At 36.6% G+C, this 22,419-nt stretch overlaps 1 protein-coding gene across 1 annotated transcript in view; it reads right to left on the bottom strand.

Moving 5' to 3' along the window:
• Positions 1-22,419, bottom strand: part of peak1 (pseudopodium-enriched atypical kinase 1) — a 109,650-nt gene that overhangs the window by 62,353 nt on the left and 24,878 nt on the right. Inside the window, exon 2 of the mRNA XM_028450314.1 lies at positions 16,783-16,849. The gene's annotated coding sequence lies outside the window, so the exon portion shown is untranslated. The remainder of the gene's footprint in view (positions 1-16,782; positions 16,850-22,419) is intronic.

Genomic DNA, 22,419 nt, shown 5'->3' with positions numbered 1-22,419 from the left:
CACATCCCCCATGGGTGTGACACGCTGCTCAGAGCGCAAATCTCCGCTAAGTGGCAAAGATCTTATGTGCCAGATATTTGCAGTTATCTAGATTAGTAATCCAGATTATGAACCGGGATATGAATTTTTTAAATTTCACAAAAGAGTGAGAGATTTCGATTTTTGACGCTGAATCAAAATTGGTATATTGATCAAGACCCCCTTTGGCTAAAATTTTGTGAAAATCCATGAATAACTTTCACCAAAATCCTACAAAACAAACAAATAAATAAACGCTGCTTAGTTATGCATTTACTTATGCTTATGCCTTGTATTATTTAATTCTATTGTATTTTTTCTTCCTTTATTTAATTATTGTTTGATGTTGTTATTTTTCCCGTTTTCTGGAGCTGCAACATATAAATTTCCCCCATTGGGGGATCAATAAAGTTTTATCTTATCTTATTACCTCCTTGATGGATTAGACTCTTAAACCCCAAATCCTAACACAAGAGACATGCCCAGGACATCTGCCAAATCCAGTAACTCAAACTCAGCCCTTGCCATTAGATGATGCAACAGTGGCCACGGTTACATGATGTTTTTAATTCAGAATTAGTGTTTCCAAATTAAATCATTCGGAATTAAAGTGTTCTGCTTTGTGTTCACATGGAAATAGTAACTCAGATTTGAGGTTTACATTAAAAACCGGTTTATTCAGCTTTATTCATTTTCGCTTTAGGTCTGGGGGTTGGGAAAGCTCGGATTGTACAGGGGGCGAACATGACGTATTCACGTCTATCGGGAAAAATACACAACAAACCTTTTATTGTTGGGTCCAACATAGAAGACCACGATAACTGTTTTCACTTTTAATTTGATTGTAGTTTTGAAGCAACAGCTCAACAATAACACACTTTATTTACCTAATCACTGGTAAATAAATCCCAGTAGAACTCTGAAAAACAATAACCAGGAATAAATATTTGCTTCCTGGTAAAGACAGTAGCTCTAACAACCGTTACAGTGATAAACCTGGTGATATTGCAGCCTGTGAATGCAGTATGGGTCCGCATTTACTCTTATATCTATAACTTTTAAAGCTCTTATTAAATAAATAGTATCGGCTCTAGTCCGGGCAGCCATCATTGATTATATCGTCACCAGCGCGTCATCGTGCATGCACAGAACAACTGAAATTAACTTAAAGAGGAATTAAGTGTTTACAAGATAGAGTAATTATTTAATTCGGAATTAAAATCGGAATAAACCAGCCACCTAATTCAGATTTAAGTTTAATTCAGGATTAAATTAGCATTGGGAGTTCAGTGTTTCCAAGGTCAGTTTAAAGAGGAATTAACTTTTATTCTGCTTTACAGAGGAATTAAAGCTCCCATGTAAACGTGTGCATAAAAGCCAAATATGTAGCAATTTTTACTTAATATTATTTTATTTTGGGGGGGGGGTCTATGTATTCATAAAGTTATCAAAATTCCATTAGGTAAAATGCTAAACCATTTCATCCATCCATCCATTTTCTGACCTGCTTGCTCCTTTTTTCAGGGTCGCGTAGAATACTAAACTATTTTGGGGTTTTTATTAAACACCCTAATGGGTGTGGGTGGTGGATGGTGCCCAAGAATACTTTAAATTATGTCAATAAAACCTCAGAAGTTACAGCTTCTAACTCACAGAAACAATAAGAAAATGAATGAAACACTTTATTATTCATCTCCAATCCTAGTGAAACCAGAGGAATAAGAAATGGTTGGAGATTCTTGGCTCAAGTTCATCCCTTCCCCCGACCTATTTATTTCTTTTCCTCCTTGCCAGCGCAACCAATAGGGAAGTTAATTCCACTTCTATTCTGAGTCCATCCCGAGCCTCTATTGAAAAGGAGGCGGCATCAAGAGGAAAGTGCTTTCCAACAGTGACTGATGGAATGAATGAGATAAGGAAGGAACACTGAATCCATCAAAAAGTCATCAGCAGGAAAGCAAAATAAAGGGACCCAAAGCTTCAGCATTAATGTGTGCCAATATATGTATTTCTATTCAGCACAATTGATTGAATTCATATTTTAAAAAAAAACAAACTATCTATATTAACTTAATGAATGCTGTTCTAATTTCAGGCCTTTCCCTGGAAATGCCTTGATGATAATGAGTCCAAAACTCCCCCTCCAAAAGCACATTCCAAGTCTTCCCCTGCGCCATCTCAACAGGCCAATCAGCTCACAGCTTTCTACGGCTTCTTTAATCTGACCTCAAATTTCAGCTGCGCTGAAAATTATTATTAAAAGAATCAAAGGCATGTCAAAGGGGCTTTACGTCACCAAGGTCGAGCTTAGGGACTGAGAGTAATTATGATGAAAAAAACACTCAAGTGAGTGTTCTTGCCTTTGTAGAAGCAGCGCTGCAGTATTTGAGCTCAGCATTTATTGCTACAAGAGTGAGTAATTCTACCGGTAAATGTGTTCATCTTTGGATTATGACGTCACCAGTGCGTCATCGCGGCAAGTCACCCATGCGCAGAACGACTAGAATTAACTTAAAGAGGAATTAAGTATTTACAAGAGTCATTATTTAATTCAGAATTAAAATCAAAATAAACCAGCCACCTAATTCGGATTTAAGTTTAATTCGAAATTAAATTAGCATTAGGAATTAAGTGTTGACAAGGTCACTTTAAAGAGGAATTAAATTTAATTCTGCTTGAAAGAGGAATCAAAGCTCCCATGTAAACGTGGCCATTGTTATGAAATTAAAAAAGGGGGGTTTGTGGGAACAGATACAATAACAAAAGTAAAGACTCCTTAGCAACAGTGAAGTGAGGAACTCCTGTGGCATGTATGGTGGTTCCCATGTCTTATTGTCCTGGGAAACAGCCGTAGTTAAATGAGTCAGAAAACCAAACCCAAGCACAGAAGTGTCAACAGCTGAGCCTCATTAGAGCTTCTCATATGTTATCAGTGTTGTAATCAACTTCAGAAAAGTGGTTCTGTCGTTTGACGTGAACGCTAACACACACATTAAACCTTGCATACCACATGTAAACCCTGTAGCGTTGATTGTTTAAACACCACATAAAGTCAACAAAACAAGCTCAATTCGTCAGAGGAAAAAACCCTTCTCGGTATCCGTAACGACGAGCTGCAAAATCAACAAAAAGACTTTCAAAACATTGAGATGTTTTCATTTTTTAGATCAGATTGCAACACTTACAAAAAACATGGTCACATCTGTCAGCCTGTTGTTCTCCATTCTGTCTCAGCATTTTTGGGGAAAAAAAATTGTAGGGCGGGGCTTAGCTGGGTCTCAAACAAAAAATGCACTGTTTAAAAAAAAAAATCAAAGAGGAAGTGAAAGAAGACAAATGTCCCAGTTTAGGAAACGATTTGATTTACTGCGAGTAATTTATTTATTTTTTTTAATGGTTAAGTTAATGCTAATATTACAGCATGTCTCAGAATATATCAATAAAACTTTCAAAATACAAAAATTAATCTTACTGAAAAATTAATATGAATACGAAAAAGGTTTAAAAAGCAACTAAACCTCAAAACTAGTATTTTTCTGTTGGAAACAAATGCAGCTGGGTATGACTTAGTTTAGGGATTGATCCTAGTCCAATTTTAGTCAAAGTATTTCAATTTGACGTATTTTGTTGTAAAACCGTTTGAGTGACTGCCCTCTATGGGTTGAAACCCAGCTATTACAATTTGCTATTAGCTGAGATTATATAAATAATACCTAGCACTCGTTGACTGCAATCTGTGGCAAATCGGTTGGATTAAGAGAATTTGTGAAGAGAGTGAGTATTGAGTAGGTAGTTAGCATAGCATGGATAGTTCTTATTATGATTTTATAGATTTTATAGTATAATCTGGGTGTGTCTTAACAGCTCCCGAAGCCCCGCCCATATTCAAGGCACTATTTGAATTTTCAACACATGACAACCAAAAACTTGTGGTTTAGTAACTCTTTTAATAAGTATCACCAGTGGGGTTTGTGTTGTTACTCTTAGCTAAATGTGTTAGCTACCTGTGTTTTTCTCACTATGTTTGCCCTGTGATGAACTGGTGGTCTGTCCACTAATCACCAGTTATTTTTTGCAGTTTTTTTAATTTTCTGTTTTGATGATTAGCTATGGACTATTTGTGAATATATAGATTGTTTGTTTAATGATATATGGGTAATTAATTGTATTATTAGTTGTACTTAAAAAAGCTAAATTGGTAGTGATTACAGGGGTAAGATTAAATAACTTTCTTCTTCCTACTTCTTTTCACACACATAAGTTGAGAAGTTTAATGATGCTTTTGCATTGGCGGTATCAGCTCTACACAGCTTAGCACTCCTGGCTTTTGGGACCTGATACTGCTCATTTCCATTGAGCACCAACCTGACACGTGAAACTGCCGGACTCCACGAATTTAACTTTTTTGCTGCCATTTTCACAAGATGGCCAATAAAAGTCAATGGTGGCCAAATGTTTCCTCTCTGTTCATGAGTTGATGACTCGAGTCTACAGTGTGATGATTCTCAGACCCAGTCAGTGTCTACTTTGTGCCTACATCACATTTTCAGACCAGCAGCACCAGGTGTGATGGAGGTGGTACTTCTTCCCAGTGGAAAAAAAAAGACAGTAGAGCCGAGTCAAGTAGAGCCGATACCACCAGAGGAAACACGCCATAAGTGTTTGTAGATCATATCAATGGTCCATTTCTGCTGTTGTAATTCATCGTTTCGTTTTGTTTTTGGTTTTCTAAACTGTTATTCTTTTATCATTTTACATGTTCAAAATGAAGAAATGGTAATAAAGAAATACCAAGGAGCCCTGCGTTGGCTCTAGCAAACCAAGACCTCAATGCAACCAGCAAGTATAGGAGATAGATCAGGCTTTCCTTTATTTTCAAATAATTTAAATAATTTTTTTCCATTTTTCTTAATAATTTCATTATTTGATAGCGCTTTGAGATGACTGTTGTTGTAATTTGCACAATATAAATTAAGTTGAATTGAATATTCAAAGCATGTATTCACCTCATCCATTAGTAAATACTGTAGGTCACGACAGCGAGTCATTATTACTGGTTTCTCACTTGTCTTACAAACCTTGTCCTCCTCTCATTTGGCATAGAGTGGCGAGTATGAATAACAGCAGGAGATATCAGAAAGCAGAGAATAAGTATAATGGTTTCTGAAGTAGAAGATAATAACCTCCCCACAGTGTGCTCGTCCGAGCTCCCCGCTTTCAGCTGATTGCAACCCCTCTCTGAGCACTAGGAGTACCATATGTAAACAGCATAAAAACCATGAACTAGAGCAGCAAAAATCACAGCTACAAATAGGAATGTTTTAAAAAGCATCTGTTATACATATCATTGTGTGAAATGGATATATACAAGGATAAATGTCTACACATGTAGGGTAGAGACAACAAACCTCTGGAGGATATTGAGATTGTGGGGCTAGCACGGTGAAATTAAGTGGATGTTTAAACATTGATCTTTGAAGCTGCTATCAAATTACGAAGACGACTTGTATGAGTACAAAGATTTCTAAAACATATGAAAGAGGCACCCCCGAGGGTCTTTCTGATGAGCCTTTCTTTAAAAAAAAAAGAAAAGAAAAAAGAATAAACAAAACCTTTTACTCTTGCTGGTAATCCTAGTTTTCCTTCTTGCACCACTTTTGATAGACCATTACATCTCAGGGATTTTTAGAGATACTCTGACCCAGCCATGGAGCCATTATTATTAGGCTCTTGTCTATCAACTATAGTAGGGGCCATAATAATATGTCAATGATTCAATGATGTTTACTTCATCACTTTGCGGTTCTGATGGCCTTTGTTTTTGAATTCTCTATAGCAGGGGTTCTGAACCTTGGGGCAGCGAGACACTGGGAGGGGGTCGCCAGATGCCCCAGATGTATTTTCATCACTTTTTCTTGCCATATTTTTGCTTCTTCTAATGCATTTTTGCTACATTACTTCCATTTTTGCAACTTCTCTATTAAATTCAATGCCTTTTCTGCACATTTTTCCACTCATAAACCCTTTCCAAAACTTGTCCACCTAATGTCACATATGTTGACCCATTATTGTCTCTTAACCTATTTTCACCATATGTCATGCTAATTTTTGCCAATTTAATTAGTATTTGCCAGTTTAAACAAATTGTTCCAACTTTTTTCTGCCACTTTTAAGCCAATATTGACACTTTGAACCCTTTTTACCACTTTTTCCATCTGTTTTTGACCAGTCTATTTTGCAATTTTTCAACCAATGCCTGTGGTTTTTAAAACACCATTTCACCACCTTTTCCACCATTTTGGTCTATTTTAATTTATTTTATTTCTGATTGAAACAATTATTTACATATTTAAGATGACTATATACTATGGCGCAAATAATAATAAACGTTCCTGGATAACAGTGGATATTATTCAGATGAATAAATAAATGTGGTTATCACAGATTCATAGAACTATGGACCATCATTTTACTGACTTTATGGATGGACCCCAAAAATCTCTCCCCTTTATAGATGACCCTGTCTCCACATGACTGTTCTTCAATTACCCTTATTGAAGAGAGATAATCATTTCACTAAAGATGTAGTCGTGCTACAAAAAAACAAAAACATTCCTAGATTGTCTGTTCATGTCCTAAATATGTGCGATTAACTCACAAGTGAGATCTAAAATTTTGCACATAGAATGACGTGAAAGGGCATCATATCTGCTCTATTTTGGCCCAAAGACATTATACTAGTTCAAAGCAACAATGCAAAGTATGTACATACTGTATCTAATACAAACGTGTGGTTTTGTGCTCAAATAAACATGACTTCAGACGTACTCCAAAGCACTTGGTAGTGGTTTCACTCCGATGCGTTTTCACGTCTATGCCAGCATGCCCAGTAGTGGCCTCTGCCCGCGTTGCATTCCATCGACAGCTGAGCTTGTGGGAGACATGCAGCAACAGGACGCAGCAACATTGGCAGAGCTGTGGATCAGGCGATGGAGGCTCGGAGGGGCCGTATCACGTTGCAACATGACCAGCTTTGAGGGGTTCGTAACAATGTGGCACTGACTGCTGTGAGTTTTCCACCTAAACTGTCGGGATGAGCTCGTGTCACGTGACACATTCATCTGGACATCGTCTGGATTATGAAAGACAGCCTTCAGAAGGAATAGATGTACCGCTATAAAGACTTTTGAGTAGAGCGTACATATTTCTGCTGTATTATTTTGTTTTTATTTTCAATTGAAAATGATTGTTTTGTAATAAATTGGCAGTTTAAAGCAATCTATTTCTCACTTTGTTTTTTTTCTTCAGACTGGCAATAAACCTATAGCAATCCTGTTACATGAATTAGTATAATTTGACAAATCTCACGTAAAACTTTGATCAGAAACAAATGGATCAGAATATGAATAAACAAAGCACAGTTTGTAGCCAAAGAGTGCACCACTAAATCTTTTTATTTAGGTGTTAATGTATATATACATGTATAATATATCATACATACACTAGGAATTGAGATTACACATGTTTTCCACTCTTCCCACAAAGGGATGAATATTTAATGCCTGTTTGGAATTGGATGGTATACTTGGTTCTTTGAGACTCCTGGCAATATGGAACAATCCGTGTTTCTAAACTAATGGACGCCCTATCAATACATGATGGAAAAGTTCTGTTCTCAGGTTGTAAAAGTGTTTGATAATAACCACGGAATCAACAGGGCTGTTGAACTAACGATCACAAATATGAATCTATAGTTCTTACAAGAACAGTTCAACATTCTACACAATTTGAACATCTCTGGCTCTATTATGCATTAGTTTATAAACCAGAGAGACTATTAAGCCGGTTACGCATATGAAGACAATCTGGGAGTTTTTGTCCCGATTTTCCCCTCTTTCTGACCAAGGTTGGCAAACACCAGATCATCTTATGTTTTATAAGATTATCCTGTGGTGTGAGGTGTGTTTAGAGCTAATATGTCATGACAATCGTGTACTAAAAGGTCCAAGGCCAACAATTGTAAATATTAAACCAGTTCTATATAAACAACCAAAACTCAAGTGTGTGAAGAGAAAGTCGATGACTCTTATAGCCCTGTGATTTGTAACGCGTAACGGGTTAAACTCCTGGAAATTTGGTCACAATCAGTTAAATTGTCTACAAGACATGAATATGTATATAATGAATGTATAAAGAAATATGTATTTGACCATATTAACATTGTCAAAGCCACCTCATATTAAACAGTACTACCTCTCAGTTTCTGACTCAGAGGTGTTTGGTTTATGCACTTCATGCATATAGATGACACATTATTCTGCATGAAATGAAATAAATGAGGGAGTAAATGATCGATACCTAAACGGGTTGTAGGCTAACGGCTGGCAGGAGGGCTCTCATTGGCCAGCAGTACCAAATGGGCTGCTCAGATGAAAGATCACTTATTAGCTAAGAGACTCAATTTCCATTCTCAGATCTATAATGTATGTGGTATAGTTGCTTTCTCTCCCTGCTGGCCGACCAATTGGCTTCCATTACATGTTTTGAAAGAAATGAGTAATGCATGAGAAGTAGCCAAACTGCATTGGGAACCATTCCTGCTGCGAAGTTTAAATGTTTTGCTGAATTGTTATCAAAGACTAAACCAGTCAGGTGATATATGATGTGGCCTAGAGGCTAAGACCACTTTAAATTCTAACTGGTGAGTACGGTGTGTAGGTTAGACCTAAAAGCTTGATGTTCTATCTTTGCTGAGGTTAAGATTATGAGACAGCTTGATTAAAGTAGTGTTTGAAACCTAAAGCACCTGTTGCAAACAATTTGTTTCAAAGTAAATCTATATCAAAATAAAAGTCTGTATAAGACATTTTGTATATGTCATGTCTTTTGCTCAATCCCGTCAAGTCCTATCGGGTTTGTGCAAATATATTCAGCTCTAATGTGCATTAACTGTGTGAATGTGATCATGTCAAGTGAGTAAATGTGAAAAATATGAACTTTATTTACCAGTTCAATATCTGTCATTCTCCACCATACAGTTTATTTTGCTTTTGCACTGGATGCGATTCTACTTTTCATCTTATTTTATCCATTGAAAAATAATAATACAAAAAAAATACTATTATTTTTTAGTAGAATCAGGTAATAGTAATTATTCAGTCATTTAGTTTATTTTTGTTTTTGCAAACACGTGAACAATGATACACCTCATTGTAGTTTGACTTGGTTTGATTACTTTACTGATGTGAACAGAATTGTTACCAAACAAAAAAACAAATAGATGTTTTTTGCACCATGGATTAGATACATGATTGATCCTGAGTACTGATGACCGTCATGGGTCTGGGACGGAGAAAGAACATTTATTTCTCCTTTCAGAGTCACAGAGCTGGCATGTAAACACAGCTGAAAAAACATGCAATAGAGGGGGTTGAAAACAGGGTCTAGCATTGGGTTATTGAGGCTGGGAACCAAGCTGAACAAATCTAATTCTACTAGATCTCATTTATTCTGATCAATCAAAAGCTCCCCTTGTATCCAGCAAATACTCTCGTAATAACAAAACTATTACCATTTATATCCTATTAAATGAATAGTTGATTACTATTTACCACTGAAGCCAGTTTCACGCTATAGTCAAAGCTAACGAGACACATGCTACATTGGAAATTACAATTTAATGAATTATTATTACAAACCATTTACACTGTTTAATGGAACTGTTATTCCCAGATGTCAAGAGTAGGACAAACATGTTAAATCTATGGAAGCCACACCTCAGAACCTATGGGAATTAAAGGACCAGCTGCTAACACTTCAGTGCCAAATACCACATCACACCTTCAGAGGTCTAGTAGACGGGCTCCACAGGTCAGCGTTGTGCTGGCATTAGGGCTATACAAAATATAAGGTTAAATTAGATGTAGAAATACCAAATAAACTAACTGAATATCACGATGGGATCACAACCTGCCTGTATAAGTTTTCTTTTATATGAGTTAAATCAGTGGTTCTCAAACTTTTTCAGCTCCAGTACCCTTTCTCTTACTTTTACAAGTAGCCCCTTACGTCCGTCTACAACATTTTGCTCAGTATTCTGTGAAAAAACAACTTTTATAAATAAGTAGAATGATTCCTGAATATATTTATTTCTATAATTTCATTAATCATTTCCTGTCATTTCCCTCCTGATGTGGGACCAAGACTGACCTTGTATTTTCATTTCATGTTCTTTCTATCATCATTTTGTCGTTGTTTGTTTGATCTTTTAATTATTCAGTATATTTTTCTCTTATTTTGTGTGTTGTTGGTATTATTTTAATTATTCTATCTCAGTATGTCTATTTTTGGTGTCATTTTGTATGTTTCTCTGTTATTTTTGTCTATTTTGTAGTGATCTTGTGTATTTTTCCCTCATTTAGTGTGTCTTTGTTGTAGTTTTGTGTGTGGCTGGTACTAGTATTTTTTCTCTCTTAGTGTGTGTGTTTTTGGTGTCATTTTGTGAGTTTCTGGTAATATTTAGTATTATTATCATTTTAAACAAAATAAACATTATAAAACCCCATATTTTTAATGCTTTCATTTGTTAATTTACCTCTCTTTCTCTTTCTCTCTGCATTTCATCCAACACATTGAACTCTAGATTGTCTACAAGGATTTATTAATAATAATAATAATGCATTGAATTTTATAAAGCGCTTTATCATAGACACTCAAAGCACTTTACAGAATTAAGGCATTGTTGTTTCACTCCACACTTAGTGGTGGTAAGCTACTTTGTAGCCACAGCTGCGTTGGGGCAGACTGAAGGAGGCGAGGCTGACATCAGCCCCTCTGACCATCATCAACACTCACTCACACACTACATTCATACTCGGCAATGTGGATGAAGTGCCTTGCCCAAGGACACAATGACAGATACCACTGCAGCGACTGTCCCCCACTGTGGCACCTGGAATTCTCAGTGGTCTCCATCCAACCACTAACCAGGCCCAGACCTGCTTAGCTTCTGAGATCTACCAGATCAGACAATGACAGGCTGGTATGGACACATACATCTCTTCCCTTTGTAGTGAAATGGCTTTTTTTTTTGCATCAGTTGAACAAAATAAATAAAGGCCAAAACTTAGAAATAGAAAGTCAAATCCTACAGATAGTTTCCAGAAGCCTCCTTGCTCTTACATGCCTGTCTAAACCTGTTGAAAGTCTGCAAATGAAGGCAGTCACATGTTGTTCAACCGTGCTCCATGTTATTTGCACAGTATGGTGTAGTGGTTCACACTTAATAACCTTCGCTGTAGGACATTAATCACAGCCAATAGACAGAGATCATTCTCTGATGTGGTGGCTGACGTTAGAAAAGGTCAAATTAAAATCTGAAGATCTAAAATGTAATTAAAATGAACATTAATGCACCTCATGTAGATGCATGGATGTTTTTGAGAACCCTGTGTTAGATGATATGGTTGAGACAATGTTAATCTAATTAACTTCTGATGAGAAGTGCAGAAACCTGGGAAGTAGGAGGCAAAATCAGTTGAGATGAACTTCAGGGAAATCTAATAAAATTGCCTGTGGGCAGCACATCAACATATTCATTATTCCAAGTATGGTTAAGGAGAAACAATGTATTAACTCAGGATACTAAGAATAAACTGGAACAACAATGATTCATAGTTTCACTGAGGACGTAGGGTTTAAAAGTAAACAGCAGCTCATATTACCAACACGTGAAATATCTACATTCTTAAATGATGAGTGGTAGTGCTGCATGACAGTATACACGGGAAAGCATGTTTATCTCTTGGCAGACTTTACTGAGGAGAAGAAATGTTGACCTGCTCTCATGCAATAACACATTCCTGCCATAACTACAGTATGCTGCTAGGCCTGGGACAGCTATAGCAGAATACAGAGATAAACCAGCATCTTTCTAACACACTTTAAGTAACAAAGAGCAACTTTGTTGTTGTGTAGGCCTCATTGATCAATATCTGAAAGATTATTTACTTGAGAAAAAGAGGGAAACGGTCGTAATTGCCACTCGAAAGTTTGTTTTGATCACCACTGTAAACAATCTTATTGGCATTTTCATACAGGTTTTCTGCATTGCATTGTGGGATGTGGATATACTGTATCAAAGTGTTTTCCCTTCATCAGTGAGGATGCAATTATCTATTTTTTCTTCCGTCTGCGTTAACTCCTCCTACACCCTTTGTTCGATTTTGACAATTAAGCTATCAAAAAAATTAGAAAGTTTCCGAGATTTATGCTTGTATTTTTATGATTTATAACTTTTAAACTTTTTGACTTATTGCATGTTTTATCTCCCATTTATTTCTACTGAAAATTTCAACTTTTCCAACTTTTAACCCCATTATCCCCAGCCATTCTTCAACTGATTTGGACCATTCAACCCATTTCTACCTTTTTCAACTGTATTACTAATGTTCAGCTAATGCTAGGTTATTGCTATTGCTAGGAAAATGCTAATGCTAGACTAATGCTAATGCAAGGCTAATGGCGTCACTAACGAATCCTTTCAGATCCTTTCAATGCACGTAGACTACGTCACTTCCTCACGACAGAGCTGCTGGGACTGATATTTGAATGTAAACCAACCATACAATGTTTGTTAAATATTTTTATAGTACACATTTAAATATGTGACTGTTTTGTGGTGTTTTTAATTGGTAATAAAAAAAAATAAATAAAAAAAAAACGAATAAAAATACACAACATTGACAATCAATAACCAAACAGAAAACAAGATAAAAACCAAAAGAAATCAGAATTCACTCAAAACATACATTTCTGATTCTTTTTAAATAGCAGGGTTTCAACCTTTTAAATAGTATTTAATCTGCCGTAAAATAGGCCAACTGGAAGAAACCCGTTTCGCGCATGTGTTGGAAGGATCTGAAAGGATTCGGTGGTGACAATGCCACTGCAAGGTTAATGCTAATGTTAGGTTAGTGCTAATGCTAGGCTAATGCTAACACTAGAATAATGCTAAGCAAATGCTAGCTAATGCTAAGCTAATGCAGTGCGACGTAGGTCAGCACTTGCATCCTCACTTGCATTTTCTTCAGGAAAGGCAATTATTCAAGATTCTTACTGTGATTTCTTGTGCTTCTTTGCCAGAGGAAAACAGTAATTCTAGTTTATTCCCAGTATTTCCTGTGACATCAGCTCACTCAGCGAGACATTCAATTTCACCTGGATTCAGGTCTTTTCGTGTAAGCTGCAAATGAAACATCAACTATTGTTTTGCTGTAACTTTCAGTTTGTGAAGTCACTTTAATAAAGTTTTTAGGGGCAAACACAAGTAATCACAGAAGTAAAACTACTTCTATGCATCTGTTTAAGCGACTCCACATCCCACAATGCAGTGCCCGAACCTTTTCTGAAAATGTCAAAAAAAAAAAAAACAGTGTTGACAGCGGAGATCAGAACAAACTTTTTCGCAATTTCAATATTTTAAATTATTCCAACCAAACGTTCTTTGATGTATTATCTATAAAGCCTACAATGTGTCTTAATCTGAAAAATATTGACCTTTAAATCATATACTTAGGATGTCCTTACAGTACATCTTAAAGCTCTGTTGTAATTCACCATAATGTCATACAAACCAGTCAATGTGAATTAGCAATACAGCATTTTCAAGCAGTTTTGAAGTTTAATTTAGTCATTTTTAGGGGACAATATTTTATAGTAACTACACAAGTACAGTCAATTAAAGATGAAAAATAGAGCGGTGTGTATATTCCTTAGAGGCTGACCCACGGATCATTTGATATTGATGTTTCAGATGTCTGTGACTCTTTTTGCTGGTAATTCCTGTTCTGTGATGTGCGTTGATGGGAACTCTGCCAGCTGCTTGTTTCCACAGTCCACTTAGCGGGAGGATGTCAGGGGATTAATGGAGAGGCAGGGTGGGGAGTGTGATGAGGATACACGCTCCAGACGCCTACTAATTTATTGATCTCTACTGACCTTGTCCACATTAGAAACAATGGTGCTCAAGGACAAACCCAGGTGAGATTTACCACCACTTACACAACATTATCTAAAAGTTAAGGACTTAATATGCTTTGACTTGACTGTCACTTTAATGGCACGTTTTACTGTAAAACTGTCAGCCGCTAGAAGGGAAACATACCGTAGTTGACTTTTTTAACATGGTAGCTCTTTAGTTTCAACAAATAACACAGGCCATGGTCACATCCATTTATCAAGGCCAGTCAGTGTAGGCTAATGCAACAATCAATAGACACAGCAACTGAAAGAGCTTTTTACGAGTCAACAGGAAGTAATCCTGATGGATCTGGACATACACCAACAGTCAATAGACAGACTTTCAGAGTGCTCGTCTAAGTGACACTGGAATGTTACACCCGGCCCCGTTTTGCATAAAATATCTCAACACTATAAGAACGTCTAAATGGGAAAAAAAGAGAGCGTCCACTAAACCTCCACTGTGTTGCTACTCTACTAGGACAATAACATTTGTAAAAAACTTTATGTTGTGTTCACATACTGCAAACATAGGCAACTGGCGGCCCCCAAAACACATCCCCAAAAATTGTTTTTCAAGAAGTTGGAAGGAATATAAAGCCCAACATAACATAAAATAACTCCCAAAACACACAAATTGACAGCATAATGGAGTACACAAAAAATTCCTAAAATACACAAAATGGCAACAAAGACGGACACAACAACCACTTAAACAAACAAAATTATTACAAAACCACAACACATTACAGAATAGCTCCAAAGATACACAAACTGTCAACAAAATTACACAAAATGAAACGATGGTGCATTCAGGGTCACTTTTGAAACTTGTGAAATCCAGCTTTTTCTGATTCTCGCTAGGGCTGGCCGATCATGGAACAAAAAATATATCAGTATTTTTTTTTCTCAGAATGGCGACACATGATAAAAATATCAACGTTTTTTTACTATAGAAATCTTGAATTTTTTTTCTCAATTAGGTCTTACCAGAAAGATGATTATGGGCTAAAATAGAAAATACATATACTGTATAGTAGAACTGGGCGATATATCGATATTCCAAAAAAATTACAATATTGCCTATATTGATATACTTATTTTTATAGCTTACTTTGTATAAAAATAGTAAAATACTCGTTTTAGGAGTTGCTGCTTTCACTTTATAGGAGAAAAAGCCAAATGTGGCACATATTGTGCAGCTGTTTGTTAATAAATGTGCTTGTGTAGCATTTTGCAGATTTGTCTTTCTGCTAAGATTTTATTGAACTAAAATGATCGAGATTTATATTGTATATCGTCATGTTGAGGAAAAAAATATTGAGATATGAGTTTTGGTCCATATCGCCCAGCGCTAATATAAAGCAAATAGTATATCGGCCAGATACTTCTTGCATTGTCCTATTTGTTTGAAAACATTCTGTACATTCTTATAAATCCTAGATTTGTAGTAAATTGTTTCAGTGGTTGTCATGTGATCAACTGTTTAGAACGCCACGCAATTAACAGAAGGTTGAAAATCAGTGTTGTTTTTGGAAGCCTTTTGAGTTTTAGTCTTAGTCTTATAGACGAAAATGCTGATTCGTTTTAGTCACATTTTAGTCATTTCAAAATGTGATAGTTTTAGTCGACGGAAAGTCAAAAAGGTTTTAGTCTAATTTTTAAGTATTATTTAAGTGTGTGGCTCCTTTAAGGCTTTAAGAGAAGGACAGTCGCGTGTGTGTGCGAGTGGACGAGCGAGAGAGAGAGGGAGCATTAGAGTCGAGAGTTTATCTGCAAATGTTTAGTGAGTAACAGTGAATGTAATAAAGGCTGCAGCGTTTCTCACACAGACCTGTGTGCTAACGCTGCTGCTAAAGTGAAGGACGTTAACCCTGGACAATCAACCTCCCTGTGCTTTTTCACCACCTTCGGGCTGCTCGTACACATGGATCATTTAGTCGCTTCTGACCACCAAGCCTCTTTGTTGAAGCTGCCACCATGCTCCATAATTAATAACTTAATAAACTCAATGGTGTGTATGTGTGACTAGTGACCGCAGTGGGGGGCGTGACCCAATAAGGCATTGCTGATATACTGGAATTTTTTAGCTTTTGACAGACATGTTGTGCTTTTTGAACGTCTGACAGGTCAGTCACTGACGTTATCGTCCAGTCTCATCATGTCAACGAAAACTCAACCACGCATCGTCACGTTTTAGTCATAAGAGTCACGTTTAGTAGATGTCCCAATACAACTTCTTCATTTCCAATATGATACCGATATCACAGCCTTGCGTATCGGCCGATACCAATATTGATCCGATATCAGCATGAATCATACATACTTTTTTTTTTTCTCTCTATCTTTTCTTTAATAAAGAAATAATAACTTATTGTGTCGTGTGGAATGTTAGAAAAGGCTTCATCAAGTGATTTTAAACAAGTCAGCAACAGCAGGTATGAGAAAAACTGACCCATTTATTATTAACCAATTGATTACATAATTTTAAACCTTCAACATAATATCTACAATATTCTACAATTGAATAAAAATTTTTAAAAAAATTAAAAAATGTAAAAAAAAAAAAAAATCGAAAATCCGGAAATTTGAATCCGATATTCGTTTTCAGGCTATTATCGGACCAATATCCATTATGGATATTAGCTTGTCACCGTCTTGTTACCATCATGGAAAAAAGGGGCGTCAACAAAATTTAGTCATCGTCGACAAAAAACAACTGTTGAAAATGAACACATCCCTTACCTGCAAGGCTTGCCGTCTTTATTTTGAAACTTTATTCACAGGGTGGTCCAAAGCAGCAGTTTTATTTCTGCAGGAGATGAGAAGAGAGTGCAGGTATCAGTTCAGTTCCAACATGTCCACATATAAACTTAAGTTTTAGAAAAGCCAAGGGTGTAAAACACTCTGACGTAGACATGTTCTATCTCTCTATCCTGTTGTGTTCTCTTCCTTCTGTCCACTAACCCCAACCAGTCCACGCAGATGGCTGCCACCTTTGGTTCTAACAGAGATTTATTCCTGTTAAAAGGGAGTTGTTTCTTCCCAGTCGCTAAATGCTTGTTCGTGTGGATTTTGTTGGTTTTCTTCCTTATTATTACGAATTTTATATTTTGGTAAGCACTATGAGATAACATTTGTTGTAAGTTGCGGTATATGAATAAAGTTGAATTGAAAATAGTTCAAATGTCTGTTTTTGGGGGTAAACTGGGTTATAGAGCAGCAGGGAATGACTACGGGTTCACAGTGTAAAAGTTATCGGGCAGAATAAATACTGTTAACACAACTATACAACTGGTCTATTTCTATTTATAGTTCAAAACATAATAGCATCTCTTACGGTCAGTACCGCCATGTAATGTTTTTGGGTAAGATATTTGTTTTCTGCACTATGAATAACTCCCAGCCAATCCTGACCAGCATCAACCAAAGATAGCAACAGGCGAGCAGCCCACTATGAAACATAGTCAGGAGTGGATTCAGGCCAGTAAAAACATGGCAGGAGACGACAGTGTGGGGATTTTTTTGGTTTCTGGGAGCTCGTGTTAGGAATTTACAAGAATGTAGCAATAGCTCACTGAAAGCTGTCACCCTGTCACCAAAACACCCAGAAAGTCCAGCGTAGTGTCGGAAAAAGTAGAAAAAGAAGTTCACAAACTTTCACCAATTTGGCTGTTTTTTTTTTTTAAAAGCCTGGTTTTTATAGGAAAAGCAATCTATATTTTAATACACATATAAAAACTGTGGTTTATACTAAGTATACATTTTAATCTTTAGCTTTTTATTTCTTAGTAATTTACAACTTCTAAACAATAGTGATTACTGGCATTGTTACCCACGTCTGTATATAAAGCAAGCAATCACTGTCTGTGTGTGTGTGTGTGTGTGTGTGTGTGTTCCTCAAATGTCTCTGCGGATCAGGCTCAAATTGACCAGAGACTTTCAACATGGCTGCTGCTTGGTTCAAAGGTGTGCGACGTCGGATTTGTTTGAACTGCAATGATACCGTTAATTAATTATTTCATAAAATTGTCCTCCGGGAGCGAAGCCAGCACAGTCACATGTGTGCCAGAGCCAATCACTGGAGAGCTGGGACTGATGACATCATCACTGAGGTGGTAGGACCGATGAGCCTTTGCTGGCGTTGATGACCTTGATCACCGGGTGGCGGCGGCGCAGTTGGCCAGGTTGGAGGCGGCCTGTCCCGGCCGGCAGAGCGCCAACACTCTGCTGGAGTGGCTTCACTTTTTACTCACTATGGGTGAACCGTGTGTGTGTTTGATTTAGAATTAAATTTGCATTAGGAATTAAGTGTTTACAAGGTCAGTTTAAAGAGGATTGAACTTTTATTCTGAATTAAAGATGAATTAAAGCTCCCATGTAAAGCTACTACTTTTCTATAGCTATACATACTTCCTACGGGCACTGCACTAGTATATTAAAAAAAGCAGCGAGTTGTGTATGTTTATACTGCAAAAACTGACACAGTAAAACGCAATTTTATTTGCAAACATTTTTACTTTCTTTTAATTCAAAGTCGTCGCCTTACACGAACTTTATGTCAAAAATCTTAACGTGGAAATGTATATAAATAAAACAAAGGGTACCTTTTCCCACCACAAGAACAATAATGTTTTATTAGGTTTGTCAGGGAAAACTAGTTATCTCAGAGTCAAGAGAAAAGTCATAATTTCACAGTAGATTTGATCTTTATTCCTCCCATGAGCTGCATTTCAAATGTCTTTGCGTAGGTGAGGGATCTGCTGGCACTGTGTTTTACACTTAAAGGTGATACACGCAATTTCAAGTTTGCAGTGATTGCAAAACACTTTTTCTTCTTCTTCCTTTTTTTTTTTTAATTGAATTTTTCTTTTTCAAATCATCTGCAATAACTTAAGAAAGGCAATGTTCATAGACGAGGTTAATCGGCTTACCCAACTGTTCTTTATAATTTAAAAACTCTAACAAAACCAATGGCTGGGAGTGGGACTTAGAAACAATAATAAATCTGCTGTATTTGAGTAGCCTAACTCCTGCCTGGGATGTTGTACCCTGCTCGTCATATACAGGAAGTCAAAGAAAACAACCCTCTCATAGGCTGATCTCATGCCAGATGATAATTTTAATAATGGGTGGGGGACATTGATGAGTGATACCCCAGTTAATGTAAACAGCAGGATCCCCAAACAGCAAGCTACACGTCATCCTGAATAAAAATAACCTGTAAAGTCAGCAAGTTCTCGGCAGGCGTCATGAATAAATATAAAACACAGCTAACCTGCTTTGTCACTAATAGACTGGGCAAGGGAAAAGACCTGTATCATGTTTTTTTAATGAATACAACAGCAAGGAAAACATTTAAAGTAAACATGTTCATTTGTGGACCTTAGCCACTCGACAAGTCATCACGCTGCAATAAGCCTTGATAAAAACACTGCTCCTGCTTAAATGTGGCATATTTTGCACAAATTTCAAAACCACAGTGCCAAAAAAAAAAAAAAAAAAAAAAAAACCTCGAGCATCAACAATGCCAGCAGACCTGCAAGCAATGCCCACCCGTTCTCCACAAATCCTGCTGCTGCATCCTAAATCTCATTAAAAACCATGAGTCAACACATATTAGACATGAACCACTCCCTGCAGGCATGACATTCTGGTTGCAGTCGGCTCAGGCAACAAACCCAGCTATATAAGGAATTGTTCATGGGAAACACAGCTGGTGGGTTTAAACTATAAGAGCCGCGGGTTAAGAGGTGGAAAGTCTGCTTAGACTGTAAGCACGTTGTATTTTTTTTATTTTGAGGAAACCTATTTGATAAACATGACTTGGTAAACCAAATCCAACAGTAACAAACGGCTTCCAATGGGCAAAGGAGAGGTAAACAGGGTCTGTTTGTGAGGAAGTAGCATGGGTGAGTGTCAGGGTTGAAGTCAATTACAATTAGAGTGCCCAGCAATTTTTCCAATTCCAATTACATTACAATTATTTTTTATCTTCTGAAAGTCAAATACAATTATGTTGTAAATTACTAAAGTTCAATTACAATTATTTACAATTACTGAGCCTGAAATAAATAACCTAATAAAAGTTAATCTTCCTCATGTGTTAGCATCTTTTATGCTAACAGGTCCTAAATCAGCAGTAAAATACACTAAAAACAAATATCTATCATTTAATTTCTTTCCTATCTCTTGATTACCTTGTTAGGCTTCCTAATCAATAAAAATATTGCTATAAATATTTTTTGTGTAGGCGTGTGAGCCTTTTTTGTGTCAGTATAACCCTCTGTTTGTGAGGAAGTAGCATAGGTGAGCGTTACCTGTGAGACATTATCTGAGTAATTAATTACCGACATATAATGTATATACTGTATATAAACAGGTTCACACTATTACTTTACTTTGGTTCAACTAACCAAACCAAGGTAGTAGCAGTAGTAGTTGTTTGTCTATCCAAGTAAAGTGTCATGACAACAAATTAATACTGTTTTACAAATGTAAATATTTAACTTAAAGTGTGATGATAATAATCTATTTCACAGATTATTGGGCTTAAGGTATACAGCATATATATATATATAACATTGTTCAAAAATGCCACAAATCACATTTGCAAAATCAGGAAGAAAACAGCTTATAATTGGTTTTCTTTATCAAATTTAGTTTTATTATTGAAAACTTTTAAGTATAGCAGCAGATTTCTGCAGAAAAGGTGAGGGTAGACATGAACGATTAACCAAAATCTAAATTGCAATCTTGATTTGACTAAACATATTTTTCTTATCACAAAAGGAACAAACTTTTGACATCCTTTGCCACTTCCTTTGGGTTTTTAGTGGGAAAGCAACCGTCCTACACAGATACAGACAGGCAACAATATACCATCATTAGGGGTATGGCTCTCAACAAAGTTACAAATAATTCAAAAATGTTTAGTAAGAAAGTTTTAAGCACATTGCGAAATCATAACTTTTAGCTCATAAATCATTCAAAAAAAGCCAATGGGAAGAATGTAAAATTCTGATTTGACGACAGGAAGTAAAGTCTAGCTAACCTTGGGTTTCTCTACACTTCTGAATTTAGCCCAAATTACTTCCTTCCTCTGGCAGTAATTGGCAATGGCTCCAGTATTTGAAAGAAGATAGATATCTAATCATCTCCATGTGCCACTTTTTGGAAACCAAGTGTTTATTATCAGAACAAACAAGCAGCAGAACACAGACAGCGACAGTGGGAATACATGAGCTGCAAATACAATGCATGCTAGAAAACTCGAGTTTCAATTTGAAAAAAAAACAAAAACAATTTAAAACAGTCAACTTAAAAAAAGATAGATACATGTGATGTTGCCTTTGATCTCATGCTAAAAAAAAACAGCCATATGAGCAAAAAGACCAAGTTCTACTCTAGAAAAACCAAAGACTGTCTTGTTTATTAATCCCTTGACCACATGTGAAGGTTCATGACGGTCTTAAAATAAGTTGTTTCAAAGACTTTTAACTTTGTAAAAGCCATATAAAGTAACATCATTAGTATGTGGTGTATTATTCCATTTAAAGGGGCGGTATTATGAAAAATATACAATGGTTTTGCCACGTTCAAAGGGTCAAAGTTGAAAAAGTTCAGTTTCCTCCCTCCTTTGTTTTTCCACATTGTGTAAAAAGTCAGCTCCAAATGGGCGAGTTGGATTTTCCCCGCTAACTGACTAGCAGAAAATCCTCCTACGGAGCAGTTCCATTTTTAGTACCCGTTATATCGCCTCGTATTGCCTTTGACTTGATCTGACATGGTTGGGCAAAATAAATGATTATGACTTTAAATAGACTATTTATGTAGTTAATAGAGGAGAGGAGGAGAAGAAGAAAGTGACGTAGCAGCTCAGGTGAGTTATTCTCATTCAGAAACAGCTGATTGACTCCGCTGCTGCTGCTGCCCCCGCATACACATGATGAAACAGTGTTTTGTCTGATTCACAATCACAGTAACTGCTTAAATAGCCATGTGTTTTACTGTAATGTGCAGTTTTTTGGCTGAAAACCACAACACCAGTGTGAATAGAAAAAGAAAATTGCTTTGGTGATCACTGATCTCTCTCGCAAGAGTGAGGCATGAAGTCTGCGTCTACAGACACGCCCACTCATGAATGTGAATAAGCAGGACCCAAAACAGCCTGTTTTTTTTTACAACTGCTGAGAAAGTCACTTTTCAGAGGCTAAAACTCTGTAAAACAGGCAAATTTGGGAAAAAAAACCTCAAATATTTTGTTGTTGGGGTTCGTAGAACAAATGGAGATGGGTGAAAAATAGCATAATACTGGACCTTTAAGTAATAAACATTTTGGAAATATATATTATACAAGTGAGAAGCCAGATAAACTTTGCC

The sequence above is a fragment of the Gouania willdenowi genome, chromosome 6 (assembly GCF_900634775.1).
Source record: "Gouania willdenowi chromosome 6, fGouWil2.1, whole genome shotgun sequence".
NCBI classification, from domain to species: domain Eukaryota; kingdom Metazoa; phylum Chordata; class Actinopteri; order Blenniiformes; family Gobiesocidae; genus Gouania; species Gouania willdenowi.
Note: the sequence above shows the minus strand (reverse complement) of the source record. Positions and strands in the feature narration are given on the sequence as shown.